Here is a 21,204-nt window from a genome sequence, read left to right on the forward strand (position 1 = left end):
TGGGTGGGGGTGCCCTGATGCCAGTGGAGGGGGGATTGGACCACCTTGCTTGCCAGGAATGGAGGGAGAGGATGCCTTGATCTTTCATTGGTTGGGAGTGTTGCCCCTCTGCATGCAAGGATTGCGGGTGTACCCCATGCCACTGGGGGTCTTGATCTTCATGGGGGTCCAAATGTCCATGTAAGGAGGGACGGATCATTTAACTTTGCTTCATAAAAGGCACCCCAATCTCAGAATCTGACCTTTGCTGGTAAATTTGGGCCCCGCCCCTCCAGCTGGCTGTGTGATTCTCATGATGTGGAGATGCCGGCGTTGGACTGGGGTAAACACAGTAAGAGTTTTAACAACACCAGGTTAAAGTTCAACAGGTTTATTTGGTAGCAAATGCCATTCGCTTTCAGAATGCTGCTCCTTCGTCAGATGGACTCTTTTGGACTTTAGCCTGGTGTTGTTAAAACTCTTACTGTGTGTGATTCTCGCCAGCAATTTGAAATTGCACGAAGTGCTGTTTAATCAGGTGAGAGAAGACATCTGTGAAGCCAACACTCTGTGCAGTTTGGGGAAAATTCTGCCCATGGTAGAAGAAGGAGAACAAAATAAATTTGATCATTAAACAGAAGACGTATTTAGCATTTCAAATGTTTGAACAGCATAAAGGATCCATTATCACTTAGAATGTCAAAAGGTTCTGGCTGACAGTTTGTAGAACTTAGTTCCACCAGAAGTAGACAATTATAAAAATGACTTTAGAAATTATACTTTACACTAGTATTGCCTTGTTTTTAATTAGAGAGTGTTTCCGCTCAACTTAAGGGGGAGTTCAAAAGTGCTAGCAATTATACCTTTCAGAAATACCTCCTGTCTTTATGTAAACAGTTATTTAATATGTCTCTTGTAGCCCACCATTTGCTTTGTAACTTTCAAGATACACGCTGTGTAATAAAGATTCAGACAATAGCTTGAGAAGCAGGATTTGGTAGGGTGCAATTAGACAATCAGTGTCTGTGAGCTACAAGGTAACTACTTCATCAAGGCTTTCAGATCATAATCTGAACTGTAAAAACATTAAATTGTTATATTACAAACTGTGCAATCAAAGCCACCGTGAATTCACAAAGAAACTGCAGTAGGAGCAGTGCCATTGTTCTTAACTCACCCATTTCCATTAGTTACCTATTCCATGATGAAATTAATTAGGAGTTTTTTCCAGTACTGTGACCTTTTGTGATTTGCCTACTAATTTGTATTTCTCATACACAAAAGATGTATTCCTCGCATTACTGCTTAAAGTTGGGATTTCATACTGCCCTACATTGTGATAAATAGGCCTTCCATCCTCGAAAGCCAAAGGCAACACGCACTAGTCATCTAAGGTCACATGTGGCCTGTCAAAACTATACATCTGAACTCATTGTTGCACTCCCACATGTTATTAACAATACAGGATCTTCTACCAGACAGCTTGTTGTACCTTTCCACAACTGCCATTTTATACAAGCTGATGGACACTCTCAGATTTTGTTTTTATCAGCCTCATTATTTCACTCCCCCTCCCACCAGTCTACTAAGAAATGGGCCCAGATATGGCTCTCAGTCTGTGCTAATTGACTGACTGCTAGGCAGCAGTTGGTAAATCACAACTAGTACTAAATCTAGATTAGAAAGGACAAAGTCAGTCTGCTCCTGTTAACTATTTGGTGACCTCTGTTTTAAAATGCTTCCGTGTAAATGGATAGAGAAGTCAGGATCAGCACAACTGTGATACGCACTGTAGCTGAATAATATGTCGACACTTAAAGAAGGAAAGACTTGCATTTATAGAACTCCTTTCAGAACTTCAGGACATGTCAAAATGCTTCACAGCCAATTAAGCCCTTTTTTCAGTGCAATCACAATTGTGACTTCCTCAAGAAAACATCACAGTCAATGGACAGGAACTTACGCCCAAGGTCAAGGGACCTTTCCATGGTCTGCTCCTCGCCCGCTCCGAGTCCCATGCCAGGCTGGACGGTAATATTCCAGCCGATATGTGCAAAGCAAACTCTCCCAAATGGCAATGTGATAATGGCCAGCAGGATTCTCCGGCCATTCATGCCAGCAGGATTCTCCGGTCTCGCTGCTGTGAACGGAGACTTAGCTGAGCACCAAATTCTCCATCCTCGCTCGCAGCAGCGGCATGGCATGAACAGCCGGAGAATTCCAGCCAATCATCAGAAAATCTGTTTGAGTAATGTTGATTGAGGCATAACTCCAAGGTTATATCTCTTGCTCTTTTCTCAGATCGTGCTGTTGGATCTTTTAGGTCCACCTGAAAGAACAAACGGGCCTCAGTTAAATGTTTCATATGAAAGGTAGTATCTCTGGCAATGCAGCACTCCCATTGGTATGCATTGGACTCGCTGTCAATGATGAATGGCTAATTAGATAACGTACCCATGGAGTTATACCCCTCCAGAAATCAGCAAGCCTTTAAGAGAGTAAAAGGCAGTGAAAGGTAATAACAAAATGGATAATAATTCCACAAAATGATGCCCAACCTCTGGAATAATTCATGACCATAAATACATGGCAACAAGGGGTATAGGTGCTGATCTGTATGCAGCATCCAGGAGTCAGACCGAGGACCTCAGACAAAGACAAGAAGCGTTTAAAGCAGCTTCTCCCCCTTTTCTTTCCTGAACACTCTAAAATTCAATCTATGACTCGAAAAGCCGGGTGACAAGAGAACCAATCATTTGTCAAATGGATTATACAGCTGGAGAGGCAGTTCACTGGACTGAAGCAGGCATTTCTCTTCAAAGGCAACTGGACATCAGCAGACTCTGCCATGTAACCACTGGTGCATGTCAAAATAAGCTGGGTGGACAATAGCCATTTTGAAGTGAACACATCACAGTTAAGAATGGTGCTTTACTCCAAACACAAGTAGGTGGGGAGTCAGTTAGTGAAGGGATGTGATTTGAATTTGACTGAGTTGCGCACCCAGGTATCCAAGAGTCACATTGAACCCATAGAATCCCTACAGCGCAGAAGGAGGCCATTCGGCCCATTGAGTCTGCACCGACCATAATCCCACCCAGCCCCTTTTCCCACAGTTCCACATATTTACACTGTTAGTCCCCCTGACACTAAGTGGCAATTTAGGATGGCCAATCAACCTGACCCGCACATCTTTGGACTGTGGGAGGAAACCGGAGCACCTGGAGAAAACCCATGCAGACACGGGGAGAATGTGCAAACTCAACACAGACAGTGACCCAAGCCGGGCATCGAATCCGGATCCCTAGCGCTGTGAGGCAGGGACCTGAGGCAGGCACATCTTTTAACTTTGCTGTCTTCCATTTAGGCCTTATCCTTTTTCCAGATATCATTCAGTCTCTGGGAGCAAGGTATGTTGATGCTACTATTCAACGTTGGAAAAAATAAATCTCCTCTTCTAAAATCCAAGCCAAAGTACAGCAGCCGTGTCTTCTGAACTGTTTATAAATGTTATTCAATCATTTCAGTCACACGGCAAGTTAATATTTGACAGTACACTTCAGTGAAATGTCCCAGATCCCATCAGCATGTGTTTTTATGATTCATCACCAGTTACAATATGATACTGGATGCGATGACGGAGAGGACCTAATACTTTATCTGTTCTGGCAGAGAAGGTTGGTATCTGACTTGTTCAAACAACTGAGCTGCCATCCCGCTGCTGTAATCAAGTTAAAAGGGATCAACTGTACTTTATCAAAATGACAATGATTAAATGTGAAAAGAATTCACAAGAAAGGAACCCTTTAAAATGCAAGATTGGATTATTTAAGCAAAATAAGTTTTAGAACATAGAAAAACTACAGCACAAACAGGCCCTTCGGCCCACAAGTTGCGCCGGTCATGTCCCTACCTACCTAGGCCTATATATAGGCTTACCTATAACCCTCAATCCTATTAAGTCCCATGTACTCATCCAGAAGTCTCTTAAAAGACCCTATCAAGTTTGCCTCCACCACCATTGACGGCAGCCGATTCCACTCACCCACCACCCTCTGAGTAAAAAACTTACCCCTGACACCTCCTCTGTGCCTATTTCCCAGCACCTTAAACCTATGTCCTCTCGTAGCAGCCATTTCAGCCCTGGGAAAAAGCCTCTGAGAATCCACCCGATCTATACCTCTCAACATCTTGTTCACCTCTATCAGGTCACCTCTCATCCTTCGTCTCTCCAAGGAGAAAAGACAGAGCTCCCTCAACCTATCCTCATAAGGCATGCCACCCAATCCAGGCAACATCCTTGTAAATTTTTTCTGCACCCTTTCAATAATTTCTACATCCTTCCTGTAATGTGGCGACCAGAACTGAGCACAGTACTCCAAGTGGGGTCTGACGAGGGTCTTATAAAGCTGCATTTTACCATGCATCTGCTGCTCCCCACTTAAAGGGGCAAATTGTCACCCTGGCATGATGCCTTGTTAAGGGCATAGCAACAGGAGAAGGCCATTCAGCCTCTCACGGCTGTTCCACCATTCAGTTAGTTCTGATCTGTATCTTAGCTCCAACCCAGAACTCCTTACAACCAATTTCATCTCTAGCCACTGTCATACTGTAGGAAACACCTCGGCTGATCTTCGCACAGCAAGTCCCCACAAATAGCAAGAAAATTAGTGACCAACTTATCTATTTTACTGGTTGGTTGAAGTACAAATATAAATGAGAACACTGAAAGACCTCCCTTGCTGCTCCTATTGTAGAGCACTGGGATCTTTTACATACACCTGAGAGGACCTGGGCTTCACTCTCACATCCAATAGATGGCACATCCAACAGTGCAATGTTCTTACTGGGCGGGCACGGTGCCCCAGTGGTTAGCACTGCTGTCTCACAGTGCCAGGGATCTGGGTTCAATTCCAGCCTTGGGTCACTGTCTGTGTGGAGGCTGCACATTCTCCCCGTCTCTGCTTGGGTTTCCTCCAGGTTCTCCGGTTGCCTCTCACACTCCAAAGATGTGCAGGTTAGGTTGATTTGCCATGCTAAATTGCCCCTGAGTGTCAGAAGGACTAGCAGGGTAAATACGTGGGATTACGGGGAAAGGCCTGGGTGGGATTGTTGTCAGTGCAGACTCAATGAGCTGAATGGCCTCCTTCTGCACCGTACGGATTCTATGATGATTCTTTGACTTGAAATCATACCTTTTTGACATAGAGATGAGAGTGAAACCGATACCACATCGTCAGGACTGATACTTAGAGAAGAGAAAGTTGATTTAAAAAGATGACATATTGACCCTGTACAATCTTGCAAGGGCAAGATTGGACAACTGAAGGAACTGAGAAGCTTGAAAAGACCATGCAAGTACCTCACAATACTCTTCAGAAGAGAAAGTGAATGCAGAAAATTGAAAATGCCGCAGGATTTTGGAACATACACAGTATAAATCTTGGAGGGAAAGAGATTGTTTCGGGCCTTGTGAGAAGTGTTGAGGTACCAGGTGTTTTTCTAGGCTTCAGGAAGCAGCAAATTGTTCTGTAATTACAGGTGTGGATGATCACATGCTCTTTCCTGGTGCTGTTGTGTCATGTATTCCTCAGCTCCCAGGTTAAACAAAGTGTGAGTTCCAAAAACACAAGTCAGTTAAAACCAACAGATTTTACAGAGTGTAAATATTTATTACAAGCAGTTGATTCAACCAATTTTCTGAAGCGCTAAGACTTCCAAAGGGCAGTTAAAGGCTGTGGATGAAATCTTGTGCCCTCCTCCGTGGTGAAGGGGGCATTTAGTCTTGCCGGCGAGTGGCTGTCTCTACCCTGATTTAGTCCGTGGCAGAAAGTCTCATGCATGGCTTTCCCACCCCACTGCCAACTGAGGCCCTTAAGTGGGAAATGGATGCCCAGTTATTACCAGTATGGCTGATATTGCACCCAGGAATTGGCAGGGGGCTTGTCATGCATGGCTGCTTATTGGCTCCAAGGAAGGTGTCTTCTTCAAAGGCACTCAGGGGTGAATTTCCCTGCCCTCAGTGTCTGATCAACAGACCCAGCATTGGAAAGGTGGGTGGGGATGGTGGGGGAAGTTGGCAGGGCTACTGAGACTGGCATAGGAATTGGAGCAAGGAAGGGGCGAACCATGGAATGGTCTGTTGACCTGGGGCGGGATTTCCAGTTTCTGGGTGAGTGCAGCCTGAAAATCCCACCCTCAGTGTCTGATCAAGAGACCCAGCATCGGAAAGGTGGGTGGGTGGGGGAGGTGGGGGAAGTTGGCAGGGCTGCTGAGATCAGAACCAAGGGTCATAGTCTAAAGATACATTTAGGACTGAGATGAGGAGAAATGTCTTCACCCAGAAAGTGGTGAACCTGTGGAATTCTCTACCACAGAAAGCAGTTGAGGCCAAAACATTGTATGTTTTCAAGAAGGAGTTAGATATTGCTCTTCGGGCTAAAGGGATCAAAGGGTATGGGGGGAAAGCAGGAACAGGTTGCTGAGTTGGATGATCAGCCATGATCAGAATAAATGGCGGAGTAGCCTCACAGGGCCAAATTGCGTACTCCTGCTCCCCTTTTCTATGTTTAAGATGTGGAAGATCTTTCTGGAAAGATGTGACATAGCTCTTCAGCTGTTGGGCGAGACCTCCATGGCTTCCATAAGATTCTGTCCAACAAGTCTGAAATATAAGACAGAAAAAATAGGAGCAGGAATGTATGATTTGGTCTTACTAGCCTACTCCGCCATTCAATATGATTAGAATTGGTGTTTTACCACAACTTCACTTTCCCACATTCTACCTCAAGCTTGACAGGATGAGGATTAAATGTACAATCCAGGATTGCATGAGAAATTATAGAAGGCAGCAAGCACTATCTGGAGCATTTATGGACTGACCTGCCCCAACTTATTGTCAATTTTGGACTTGACAAAGATGGCAAGATCTGATATCTACATGATGCATTGCAGCAACTCACCAAGGATCCTTCGACAGCACCTTCCAAACCCACAACCTCTACCATCTAGAAGGACAAGGAGAAGCAGATACATGGAAACACCACCACCTGCAAGTTCCTCTCCAAGTCACTCACCATCCTGACTTGGAAATATATAATTGTTCTTTCACCGTCGCTGGACTAAAATCCTGAAAATCCTTCGAAACAGCATTGTCGGTGCACCTACACCGCATCGACTAGAGTGGTTCAAGAAGGCAGCTCACCGCCACCTTCTCAAATGGGTTGGGAAATAAATGCTGACTTTGCCAGTAACACTCACATTCCAAGAGTGGATGGACAAGAAACCCCGAAGGACCCTGTAACTATGCAGGATTTAAATTGGCCCAACAGGGGTCTCAGCTACCTGTTAGAGAACTAGTGTGGCACTCCTGGCAGTTTTATAGGGGAACAGATGCTTAAGTGGTCACCATCGGGCCTTTCCTGGGATTCAGGACACTTCCTGGTAGCTCCAGATCTTAACTACTCTCCATGTGAAGAAATTCCTCCTCATTTCCTCTCCACTTCTTTCGCCAATTATAACTATGACCTCTAATTACTGAGGAAACAGTTTCTCCACACTTCCTCTATTAAAAGCATTCATAATTTTGAGTACCCCTATTCGGTCTTTCCCTTAACCATCACAGCTCATAGGAGAACAATCCCAATGCCTTCAGTCTCTCCAGAAATCTTTGGTATAATCTCGTTAAATGTCCTCTGTATCTTCTCCAGGCCTTGACATCCTTCCTAAAGTGTGGTGCCCAGAATTGTGCACAATACTCCAGTGAGGCCTAAACAGTGACATGTAAAGGTTTATGTTTCGCACGACTTCCTTGTTTTTGTATTTAGCATCCCTATTTAAAATTAAATCCTCCCATAACCTTTCTTAACTGCCTTATCAAATTGCTCGATCGCTTTTAATGATTTGTGAATATTCCCAGCTCCCGCCCCCTCCCCCCTCGTCCCCCGCAGGTTCATCTGACCCACTGCCCTCCACAGTCATACCATTTACATTATATTCTGATGATAGGTCATCAACCTGAAACATTGGGGGATTCTTGTCGGCCTTTGGAGGCAGGGAGGGAGCCAAATTCGAGAAAGAAACATTGGGCCAGTTTGCTGATGTGTTGCTGCCTGTAGCTGCTTTTCCCGGTAGTGGCTGATGTCGGACACCCACCAGGCAGCGAGCGGAAGCCAATTACTGTGCACTCGTCCACCCACATTGCAGTTGTTACAGCATCACCAGAGTCAGCACCTCAGAAACCCAGTAGAGGTGGCTGCACAGAGGGAGGTCAGAGTGGGGTGAGAATTCAAGGCCTACCCTTTAATGATAAAAGATGGCAAGGCTGATGTCTTCCGCCGGTGGGGGCTTGCCATTGTGTGAGGAGCTCCCGGAGATCGATGTCTCCGATAGTGCTGGTGGTGACGCAGTGCCAATCACACCCATCATTCTGAAGGTGCCTCCATTGTGCTCTGTCTGCTCCGACTGCATCTCCCTATTACTCTCACTGCAGACACAGTGAAGGCTGCTAGCCACCCTCACAATGAATCGCCATTCCCATCTCCTCAAGGCCACTTGCAGTCATTAATTAGACAATAATCCCAGATGTGGGTTCATAATTGGGCCACCCTCCTGAAGATTGAACCAGATACGCTGTGAATGAGGTCAGGACTGGCAAATGGTCCCAACATCCAAAATCTTTCTAAGTCTGAAAAACTCTGCCCATTAAATTCACCAAAGATCCTTAGACAGTATCTTCCAAACCCACAACCACTTCAATCTAGAAGGACAAGGGCAGCAGAAAAATGGGAAGACCACCACCTGCAAGTTCCCCTCCAAGCCACTCACCGTCCTGACTTGGAAATATATCGCCATTCCTTCGCAGTCGCTGGGTCAAAATCCTGGAATTCTCTCCCCAGTGGCATTGTGGGACAACCCACAGAACATGGACTGCAGCGATTCAAGAAGGCAGCTCACCACCATCTTCTCAAGGGCAACTAGGGATGAGCAATAAATGCTGGCCAGCCAGCCATGTCCTACGAATGAATTTTTAAAAATGTTTCTCTCTCCACAAATGCTGTCAGACCTGCTGAGTATTGCCAATAATTCCTGCCGGTAATACAGAGTTCCAGCATTCACAGTATTGTGCTTTTGTACCATTTCAATCGAACGGCCTTTCCGGGGTGATTCTTCCAAAGTGCATCACTTCATACCTGGCTGCATTGAATGGGGTGTGCCATCAATGTGTCCATTTCGCCAGTCTGTCCATGTCCCCCTGAAGTCTGCTACCAACATGCTCACTATTGACCGTGCTGCCAAGTTCTGTATCACCCATAAATTTCTGAATTGTGTATTCCCTCTACCCAAGTCGAGGTCATTACTATATAACTTACATTTTTTAATAAAGAAAAGAATGCAGTTTATAAAGTTGCTGTCAGAAATGGATGCTGTCACTGAAGAATATTTTATCTAAGTATTACAGAAATAGGAAAGCGTGCATACGGAGTGAGAAAAGTCAATTTCAAATAGAACGCAAGTTCATTAATAAATGTGGCAGATAGAGCTGCGTGGTAGCGGCAAAAACAATTTTAAAGCTCCTTTATGGATTTTATTTCACATTCGTGGTCAAATTCTGATACATATTTTATAAACTGCGGTGCCGTGCAGTGGAAGGGGAGTGATTTTTAACCTTTGGCACAAAGAGAGACTGTTTTGAATGTGGAGTATGCCCGCTGACAAAATGTACATATTTGGTCAAATTAATGCAATCGAGATTGATGATCAGCTAAAGATTACATGGTGCTCTAAGTGAGAAGATTAAAGTGCCTTAGGTCTTTGCACCGCTGGCGCCTAACAGACATGTACTGAGTTTCTGAATGTTGAAAGTGTTTTCAGGATGGTTGGCATAGATCTTTGTGCCTGAAAGAATAATTCTCCCAGGACAGACTCAATGGTACAGCACGGGTTCAGCAGGCAGTAAAGAAAGCAAATGGTATGTTGACCTTCATTGCAAGAAGATTTGAGTATGGAGTATAGCTAAAATTGTATAGGGCATTGGTGAGGCCACACCTGGAGTATTGTGTGCAGTTTTGGTGTCCTTATCTGAGGAAGGATGTCTTGCCATAGAGGGAGTACAACAAAGGTTTACCAGGCCGATCCCTGGGATGGCAGGACTGTCATATGAGGAGAGACCAAATTGGTTAGGATTTTATTCACTGGAGTTTAGAAGAGTGAGAGGGAATCACATAGAAACTTACAAAATTCTAACAAGGTTAGACAGGGCAGACTTGGAAAGAATGTTCCCAATGGTGGGGGAGCCCAGAAGCAGGGGTCATGATTTGAGGATAAGGGGTAAACCTTTTAGAATTGAGGTGAGGAGAAATTTCTTCACCCAGAGGGTGGTGAATGTGTGGAATTCACCACCACAGAATGCAGTTGAGGCCAAAACGTTGTCTGATTTCAAGAAGAAATTAGATATAACTCTTGGGGCTAAAGGAATCAAGGGATATGGGGGGAAGGTAGGATCAGGATATTGAATTTGATGATCAGCCATGGCCATAATGAATGGCGGAGCAGGCTCGAAGGGCCAAATCGCCTACTCCTACTTCTAGTTTCTATGTTTCAATGTTTTTATGATGGGATGGAGGGCCTCTTCTTCACTATAAGATTCTACGGTTCTATGACAATAAAGCTGCTTGATGATATTCTATTTCCAATTGTCATATTTTTCACTCTCTCCTCCTGAAGTTACTAAATTTTCCTTGGATACAATTCTGTAGATCTGGCAGCACCCTAGCACTTACCCAAGCGCTCATTCTTCAATGAGTGCTTAACTGCTGAGGGCAATATTGCCAATTTTGTATCCTATTCTCATCCAACTTCCATACTGGCACACTTTTCTAGTACGGGCATGAACCAGGACAAGAAACATTACTTGATGTTTCCCTATAATCCAGATGCACCGCGTCCAAGTGAACCCAATACCCCCAGCCCCGCCACCCCCCCACCACCCGAACTGCTGCTGACCTCGGCTAACTTTACATAATCCAAGGATCTCAGGCCTCCCCCGTTCTGTGTGACACGCAATCCACCATTCCAGACAATGCATTGCCCAAAGGAGTCATGAATTACCACACAAATCCCCTGAGACTTTCCTGCTCTCTTCCCAATCCTTCCGTGTCCGTTTATCTATAAAGTGACTAAAACTGTGAGCAGCATTCCAGAGCAATTTTTTTTTAATGAATCTGCGGCATTAAGACATAACTTGTTTTAACTTGTAACTATTTGCTCTCATATGCATTCCCTTTCTATATTAGACTTGTTGACAGCAGATTGAAATTGATGCATACTTTTAACTGATGATGGATGATCATACAAATTATTTTCTTTTTCTTCCCATGCTTATTAATTGGACTCACCCCCTGTTTATTATATTGAAGTGAGTTATCTTACATCTGTCAGAATACAATTTCCTTCCCCAGATTTTAGGCCACCTACTTAATCCCAATTCCTTTGAATGTTCTCAATCTTTTAAGTGCCTGAAGGTTCCCCTGGCATACCGGTTATAAAGAATATCAGTTGCGGAGTGTCTCGAATGGATCTCTGTGGAAGTTAAGACCATGATCCAATGATCATTACCATCATATTGGTTTCTTTCTTCTTTTCTACCTCATATATAGTTCCATGTTTAGGTCAAAATGATAATTACATGGAGCCTACAACATAGAAAACAGGCCTCTAGAACCAGAGAATCCCTACAGTGACGAAGGAGGCCATTTGGCCCATCAAGCCTACATTGCCAACCATCCTACCAAGGACCTATTCCTGGTACCCCATGTATTTACCCTAATCTACACACCTTGGGACACTAAGGGGCAATTTAGCATGGTCAATCCGCCTAACCTACACATCTTTGGAGTGTGGGCAGAAACCGGTGCACCTGGAGGAAACCTACGTAGACATGGGGAGAATGTGCAAGCTCCACACAGTGACCCAAGACCGGAATTGAACCCGGATCCCTGGCACTGAGGTAGCAGTGCCAACCACTGTGCTACCATGCCGCCAGCTGGTCTCTGCCAGCATTTATGCTCCACTCTGCTTAATCTCACCCCATGAGGATATACTGCCTTTCCTTTCACCCTCGGGTGCTGATCTATCCATTATCTTACTCACTTCAACTTCTCCTCATGGTCCGAGGTCCCACATTCTACCACTCGCAGGAAAATGAATTTCTCTCTAATTTATTGGCCAATATCTTGTACTTATGTATTTGTAATATGTAATTTGTGCTTACTCATGAGATGTTTTGTCCTGTGAAGTCGTACTTCACAGAAGTGCCCATTTTACCAGCCATAAGGGTAACTTTCACCCTTAGAATCAGGATTTTCTGCACCTTCCTGTCAGCAGGATCCCACTTCCAGTCCCCACCAAAGGCAACCACTCCCCTGTGGTATATTCCCTGGTGGCGGGACAGGCAGTGGGACTGGAAGATCCCACCAGCGGCCAATGTCAAACCACCTCCACTGCCGGAAAACACGCCGCAAAATGGAAAATCCCATACTAGCTTCAGTTACCATGCCATAAGAGGGTGCTGGATATCATGGACGCTCAGATTGGAGGAATGGAACATTTCTGTTGGTGGCACATTCCTCATTGGTGGCTCTTACAAGGCTCTTTAGAAAGTTAGTTCTTAGTCTACCTCAATCTCTTTTCCATAGAATCTCTACAGTACAGAAGGAGGCCATTCAGCCCATCGAGTCTGTACTGACCACATCCCACCCAGGCCACATTCCTGTAACTCCACATATTTACCCTGCTAATCCTCCTGACACTAGGGTCAATTTAGCATGGCCGATCAACCTACCCCTCACATCTTTGGACTGTGGGAGGAAACCAGAGCACCCGGAGGAAACCCATGCAGACTCGGGGAGAACGTGCAAACTCCACACAGATAGTGACCCAAGCGGGGAATCGAATCCGGGTACCTGGCGCTATGAGGTAGCAATGCCAACTGCTGTGCCACCGTGCCGCATGGTAACTGAAGAGAGGGTGGGATTTTCTGCCCTGCGGCCTGTTTTCCAGTAGCGAATTTGGCTTGCCTTTGGCCATCGGTGGGATCTTCCAGTCCCACCGCCATCAATGTTCCCCATAGACTTACAAAATCATGGGGCGAGATTGTCTGGCCTCGCAGCCGTGTGTTTCCCACCAGTGGGAGGAGGCGCGTTGTTTGTTAGTGGCAGGATTCTCTGGTCCCACCGCTGTCAATGGGAATTCCCATTGACATCACCCTGCACCAGCGGGAAACCCGCAGATGGGAGTGCGCCGCCGGCGGGATCGGAGAACCCCGCCGGCGTGAATGGCTGGAGAATCCCGGCCATGAATCTTTATTATGTGCTCAAGAATTTTCAACTGTCCCTTCCTGATCTTGAGTGGCTGAAATCTTTTGGTCTCAGATTCTATGGATTTAATTTTACCTTTAAATTTGTTCTTCAAACATTCTTTCATATCTGAACGTTTATTTTCGGTTCAAGCCTTATCTATATCAAATGTAACTTAAATAACCAGAGCCCAAATGTTCTCCCAGTTTCTAATCATGCAGAATGCCTCCCTCAGAATCCTGGGAACAGAAAGGCAATGGGGAGTGCACCAGAAACATAAGAAATGGAACAAAGGTCAGGTGGGGGTGCACAAGAGACACAGGAAAATGTCACCAGAACTCTTCCATTTCATTAAGCATTCATGCTATTTCCAAAACAGTTTTTACTTTCTCCCACATCCAAGAAACCGGTCTTTGTTTTCATATGGAGTGATCCATAATTAGTTCAATGGCATGTTTTTAATTCTAATCCCGGTTATCATAAACTTGACATGATCATTTCATAAACGATAATAGACCACTTTATCAAACTAATTTTGAACCTCGATGTTTGCCTTTGATGATTTAGTCTTAAAGTTCACAATTCTTTCTCGGTGAATACACAACACAGCAAAACAAGCATCGACCTGCTGCTGACATTCTAATCAGAGCTTGAATGGTGGCAGTGATAATAATGAATGGCTGAATGTTTCAATAGGCGTAGGAGGCTATGAGCTTTCACACTGCTGCTGTTCATTTCAAGTGATGTCAACCACAACTTGCATTTTTTACAATGCTCTCCATGTGCAGGCAAATGTCTCAGTGAGTCTTACAGATAGAACGCTGCTCCACAAGCAGTGGGATAGGGAGGACACAGAGTCAGGGTGCACGGTCGAAGGCAAGGTTGAAGGGAAGGGCTGTGGGAGATTTTTGAAGTGGAGATGCCAGCGTTGGACTGGGGTGGGCACAGTAAGAAGTCTAACAACACCAGGTTAAAGTCCAACAGGTTTATTTGGTAGCAAAAGCCACTAGCTTTCGGAACAGGCTGTTCCTTCGTCAGGTGGGCGGGAGTTCTGATCACGAATAGGGTGTCTTTGTGCCCTGTTCGTGATCAGAACTCCCACCCACCTGACGAAGGAACAGCCTGTTCGGAAAGCTAGTGGCTTTTGCTACCAAATAAACCTGTTGGACTTTAACCTGGGGTTGTTAGACTTCTTACGGAGATTTTTGAAAACGGGGACAGAGGTGGCAAAGCAAAAGGAACCAGACAAGGAGGTCGAAAGAATCAGGAAAATACCCATTGGTTATTTGGGTAAGGAGCAAATGTCTGGAGATCACCAATATTTTTGTTTCTTTATTCTTTCCTGGGATATGGGTGTTGCTGGCAAGTCCAGCATTTGTTGCCCACCCCTAATTGCCCTTGAACTGGGTGGCTTGCTAGACCATTGCAGATCAGGGTAGTTAAGAGTCAATCAGGGCCTGGGAGAGGTGGTGCAGGTAGTGCCAAACATTGGCATCCTGGACAATGGGAGGTTTCAGGGTGTAGGATAGGAAGGGAGGTAGATTAAGAGGTGTTGGAGTGGTGCTAGGGGAGGAGATTGACAGTGTTGGAGGAGTGGGAAATAGGTTGGGAGTGTTGGAGGGGTAGTGGGATTGGGGGCTGTTGGTAGCGTTAGGGGAGTTTGGGGCTGTTGGAGGGGAAGTGGGATTGGGGGCTGTTGGAATGATGAGAGTGTTTACAGGGTGTTGGTGGGTAGGATGACAGGGGTATGGCGTGCAACTCATTTTTTCCCTGCTGGAGTTTTGTATTTATTAAATACATTTTCAATTTGAATAATATCATGCACCCAGCAGGATTATAATTCTTTTACATTCTTCTATAGAATGGAAAAGATCTTGTGCAGTTTATCTTGGTTGTAAGTATTGAATCCTTCCCCCAAACATAAATTCACTCTCAGCGTGTTCAGATGGTGCAAAGTGCAGAACATGTGAATGAGGCTGAGGCAATCACTGAAATCGGTATTACCATCTGCAAAGTGTGACAAATGGGGACCTTTCCTCTCAAATTAACAACATTGAACAATGCTGATAAAGTAAAATTTGTTTTTACTGGTTTGTTTAATAGTCACGGTGGGATTGCTTAGAGGACACACCAAACTAACACAGCAATATCTCTTAATACTACTGGCCTGTGCTGCACATATATCGGACAATATTTGTAACCAGATGTCAACAGTGGGCGTCATCATTTTACTGGTACCTTTCTGTGATTCGTGACTTGTTTGGTGCATCTTAAAAGGGAGAAAAATATTATGTATGATTGACAGGGAGGATGAAGTAGGGAGTAAGTGTGATGACTTCAATGAGGCCCATGAGATTGGCCTCTTAGAGTGTGAGCTCTCTGAAGTCATAATTTCCTGCCCACTCAGGGAGCCTCACCTGTATTTAAAAATGGGTGTTGGGTCTTCCAGCACTCCAGATTCTGACTATGTACCAGCAGCACACTATGAGTGGAGTAGCGTTTGTAAATTAAGGGAATCTGGCGAAGGGACACCAGCCTCTGAGGAGTTATTTCATTAAGGGTCCCAGAACGAGAAATAACAGGGCCCATAATTTCTCTCCCTGGCCCTGGATTCAACCATTTTGCTGTCACCCTAGAGTCACATTCAGGTCAAACCAGCTTAGGGCAGCAATTTTCCTTCCCTAAACCTATCGGACATTAGTACACCTGGTTGGTTTTTGCGAACAATGATATTTATCATGGTCACCATTACAGATACTCATCATGATCACCATCACTGAGACTAGCTTTACATTACAGATTAATGAATTTAATCTAAATTCCACCAGCTGCTGTGGTGGGACTTCAACCAATGCCCCCAGAGCATTAGCCTGGCTCTCTGGATTGTTTGTCCAGTGACATTACTCACTGCGCATCCATCTCCCCAAAGGATTAAAGTGCCTGATTCTAACTCTCAGCGGACAGCATAGAAGTGGTTGATTGACATAATAAGTAGGATAGTTGTCCTGGAATCTGCTAAGGAGTGTGTAACAATTCACCCGCCCAATAAACTAGCTCTGAAAATGAATCGCATCAGGCCCCCACCCTGCCATCGCTAGCAATAGAGGTGGTGTGTTTAAGTCCCACATCAAAGTACAACCAAGTAACAGAGGCTGAAATTCTGCACATTGTTGAAGAAGGGCTGTATTGTCCTTCAGATAACGTTCAAAACCAAGGCTTCAAGTTTTGAGAGCTGTCCCACAGACAAGCAACAACCTGCTATAATCTGCAACCTGCTATATATAAATGGGCGGCATGGTGGCACAGTGGTTAGCACTGCTGTCTCACAGCGCCAGGGACCTGAGTTCAATTCCGGCTTCGGGTCACTGTCTGTGTGGAGTTTGCACATTCTCCCCGTATCTGCATGAGTTTCCTCCGGGTGCTCCGGTTTCCTCCCACAGTCCAAAGATGTGTGGGTTAAGTTGATTGGCCATGCTAAATTGATCCTAGTTTCAAGGGGATTAGCAGGGTAAATATGTGAGATTACAGGAATAGGGCTCAGATGGGATTGTGGTTGGTGCAGACTTGATGGGCCGAATGGCCTCCTTCTGCACTTGTAGGGATTCTATGAATCCAGCTCACTCAATCCTATCTTTCAGCCAACATCACCTTCCCTGGACGGGATTTATCCCTCAGATAAATTTAACAAAGCCTTTGCGGAGTCTGCACCTTCTCCTCTGTGTGGGTTCCCTCCGGGTGCTCCAGTTTTCTCCCACAGTCCAAAAGACATGCTAGTTGGGTGCATTGGCCATGCTAAATTCTCCCTCAGTGTACCCGAACAGGCGCCAGAGTGTGGCAACTAGGGGATTTTCACAGTAACTTCATTGCAGTGTTAATGTAAGCCTACTCATGACAATAATAAATAAACTTAAACTTAACCAGAACAAAGTATCCATGAAGCATTGTGGACCAAGTCTTGTTTTATGCGAAGGACTTGCCAAGAGCAGCATTAAGTATGCCTTAGATTTCAACTCATGAAGCAACCACACTGGACCAATTGCACGCTAAAGAGCAAATATTGCAGGCTATGTACAGAGCTAAGCAATCCATATCTACTGGATCAAATAAAACTTCTGTAGCTGTACCACAGCAGGTGAATAACAGGAGAAAGCTAATGAATATCCACATCCTCCGTAATGGTGAAGCCCAGTACCTGAGTGGAAAAAGACAAGGCAAGGACAGGAAGAAGTCTCACAACACCAGGTTAAAGTCCAATGGGTTTATTTGGCAGCACGAGCTTTCGGAGCACTGCTCCTTCATCAGGTGAGGGGCAACACTTCGAAAGCTCGTGATTCCAAATAAACCTATTGGACTTTAACCTGGTGTTGTGAGATACTTACTGTGCCCACCCCAGTCCAACGCCGGCATCTCCACATCAAGGCAAGGACAGGAAGTGTTTGCAAGTGTCTCCAGCCAAATGTGTGTGGTGGGTGATAATACTCAACCTCCTCCCAAGGTTGTCTCCACTATAGGTGCCAGTGTCCAGTCAATTTGGTTCATTCCATGGCCCATTAGAAGCAGCTAAATGCACTGCACACAACAAATCCTTGACAAACTGACTATGAGCTTCTCAGGGAAACTGGGAATGGATAACAAATGTGCTCTTGCTAGCATTGCCAGATACAAAGAGCCTACTTTTTAAAACATTGCTGGTGGCACAATGGTTAGCACTGCTGCCTCACAGCACCAGGGACCCAAGTTCGATTCCTGAGCTTGGGTCACTGTCTGTGCGAAGTCTGCACATTCTCCCTGTGTCTGCGTGGGTTCCCTCCGGGAGCTCTGATTCCTCCTGAAGTCTGAGAGATGTGCTGGTTCGGTGCATTGGCCATGCTAAATTCTCCCTCAGTGTACCCAAACAGGTGCCAGAGTGTGGCGAGTAGGGGATTTTCACAGTAACTTCATTACAGTGTCAATGTGATACTTGAACTTAATCAAAAGATCTTTACTTAATTTTAATGGCTATTTAAATTTTGGAGAAAATATTGATCACATATTCAGAATTTTTATCATCAGATTTAATTCTGTTTCATCAAAGTGGCAAAAATGTGGCCAGGAAGAGGCTAAATCAGCAGTAACAGAAACTATAACCCTGAAGAAAGCCTGTATTTTCAGTGATTTGTTTTTCTTGGTAAAGGAAAGGGTTCTTGATACGCAAAAGTTCAGTGCTGTATGTCCATATAAATCAACGCAGAGTTTGGCACCAGCTATGTAAAGTGGAGCCAGGAATCAGAGTTAATCTGTATCTGGATGTTTCAGTCGAACTCCGATGGTTCAGCCAGGAATGATGTCGTTTCCCTCAAAGAAACATTGAGGACAAAGCATTTTCCAATAAAAGCAATGTAAAACAAAACAGACACGATGACTTCTGCTGCTGCCTTGTGGACATTTTGATTACATTGGCTACTCCAAGGCAGCTGTCGGCTTTTCTACCTGACTTGTAAGAAAGTAGTATTAAGGTACAAGTCTATTAAGGCTTAAAAGAAAAATGACACAAGGCAGAAAATCTCAGACTTCAACTACTGACAGATGGAAGAAAACTGGGGCTTTATCATGTGAAAATAACAGGTCTGGTTTCACCCTCTCCACCACACTGGAGCACAAAATGTCTCGGCATTGCAGTTGAACTGAGATTTCAACATGCGTTTTTGAACATTTGATGCACTATCTTTTCCCAGATGCTTTATGTCTTCCCCGCACAAAACATAATGGCACGTATCTTTTCGCAAGCTCAAATCCCCAGGGGCGGCATGGTGGCACAGTGGTTAGCACTGCTGCCCCAGAGCGTTAGAGACCCAGGTTTGATTCCCCGGCTTGGGTCACTGTCTGTGTGGAGTCCGCACTTTCTACCCGTGTCTGCGTGGGTTTCTTCCGGGTGCTCCGGTTTCCTCCCACAGTCCGAAAGACGTGCTGGTTAGGTGCATTGGCCATGTCAAATTCTCACTCAGGTGCCGGAGTGTGGCGACTAGGTGATTTTCACAGTAACTTCATTGCAGTGTTAATGTAAGCTTACTTGTGACACTAATAAATTAACTTATGCCAAGTTTCAATTTCAAGCACATGCGCAAATTGAGTTTCTGTGGCCAGTTTAAAAACCATTGCATTGCAGGCCCACAGAATTGACCATGCCCTAAATTGAACTGATCAGTGTGGAGAGTTTCCACTCAATATCCCCGTCTGTGGCCATTCATGGAGGCTATTCAAATAGAGTTAGATTTTTAGGTGCAAAGGAATGAGTAGCATTTAATAGCTTTAAATTTACATTTAATTCATTCAGAAGCTTCACAGAAATGAAGCTAGTAAATGGTTCAGTGAGCTATTTAAAGTCATTTTCAGTTATTAAAAATCAGGCTATATCCAGGTGTTGGACAAAGCACTCTTACTAAAAGTGTTTCTTTTGTGATAATCCTATTTTCAGGTGTAGTAATAAAACTGCACTTTTGAATATATTAAGAAATATTCTTTAATGAAGGGTGACACGGTGGCACAGTGGTTAGAACTGCTACCTCACAACTCCAGGGACCCAGTTTCAATTGTGGCCTTGGGTGACTGTCTGTGTGGAGTTTGCACATCCTCCCCGTGTCTGTATTGTTTTCTTCCAGGCGCTCCGGTTTCCTCCCACAGTCCAAAGATGTTCAAGTTAGGTGGATTGGCCATGCTAAATTGTCCCTTAGTATCCCAAGATGTGTAGCTTAGGGGGATTAGCCATTGCAAATGCACAAGGTTGCAGGGATAGAGTGAGAGATAGGGCCTGCGTAAGATACTCTGTCAGAAAGTCAGTGCAGACATGATTGGCTGAATGGCCTCTTCTGCACTGTTGGGATTACACACCTCCAGACACCTCCAGATGCTGAAAGATGCCCTCATAAGAACAGGATATGGCGCTTGACTCATCGATCGACAGTTCCGACATGCCACAGCGAAAAACCGCACCGACCTCCTCAGAAGACAAACACGGGACACGGTGGACAGAGTACCCTTCTTCGTCCAATACTTCCCCGGAGCGGAGAAGCTGCGATATCTCCTCCGGAGCCTTCAACATGTCATTGATGAAGACGGACATCTCGCCAAGGCCATTCCCACACCCCCACTTCTTGCCTTCAAACAACCGCACAACCTCAAACAGACCATTGTCCGCAGCAAACTACCCAGCCTTCAGGAGAACAGTGATCACGACACCACACAACCCTGCCACAGCAACCACTGCAAGACATGCCGGATCATCGACATGGATGCCATCATCTCACGAGAGAACACCATCCACCAGGTACACGGTACATACTCTTGCAACTCGGCCAACATTGTCGACCTGATACGCTGCAGGAAAGAATGTCCCGAGGCATGGTACATTGGGGAAACCATGCAGACGCTATGACAACGGATGAATGAACACCGCTCGACAATCACCAGACAAGACTGTTCTCTTCCTGTTGGGGAGCACTTCAGCGGTCACGGGCATTCGGCCTCTGATATTTGGGTAAACATTCTCCAAGGCGGCCTTCACAACACACGACAGCGCAGAGTCGCTGAGCAGAGACTGATAGCCAGGTTCCGCACACATGAGGACGGCCTCAACTGGGATCTTGGGTTCATGTCACACTATCTGTAACTCCCACAACTTGCCTGGACTTGCATAGTCTCACTGGCTGTCCTGTCTGGAGACAATACACATCTCTTTAACCTGTGCCAATGCTCCCTCCACTCACATTGTCTGTACCTTTAAGACTTGATTAGCTGTAAAGACTCGCATTCCAATCATTATTCATTATTCTGTAAATTGTGTTTGTGTCTTTATATGCCCTGTTTGCTGTGTATGAGCAGATCTCCCACTCAC

Source organism: Mustelus asterias, chromosome 21, assembly GCF_964213995.1.
Source record: "Mustelus asterias chromosome 21, sMusAst1.hap1.1, whole genome shotgun sequence".
NCBI lineage: Eukaryota > Metazoa > Chordata > Chondrichthyes > Carcharhiniformes > Triakidae > Mustelus > Mustelus asterias.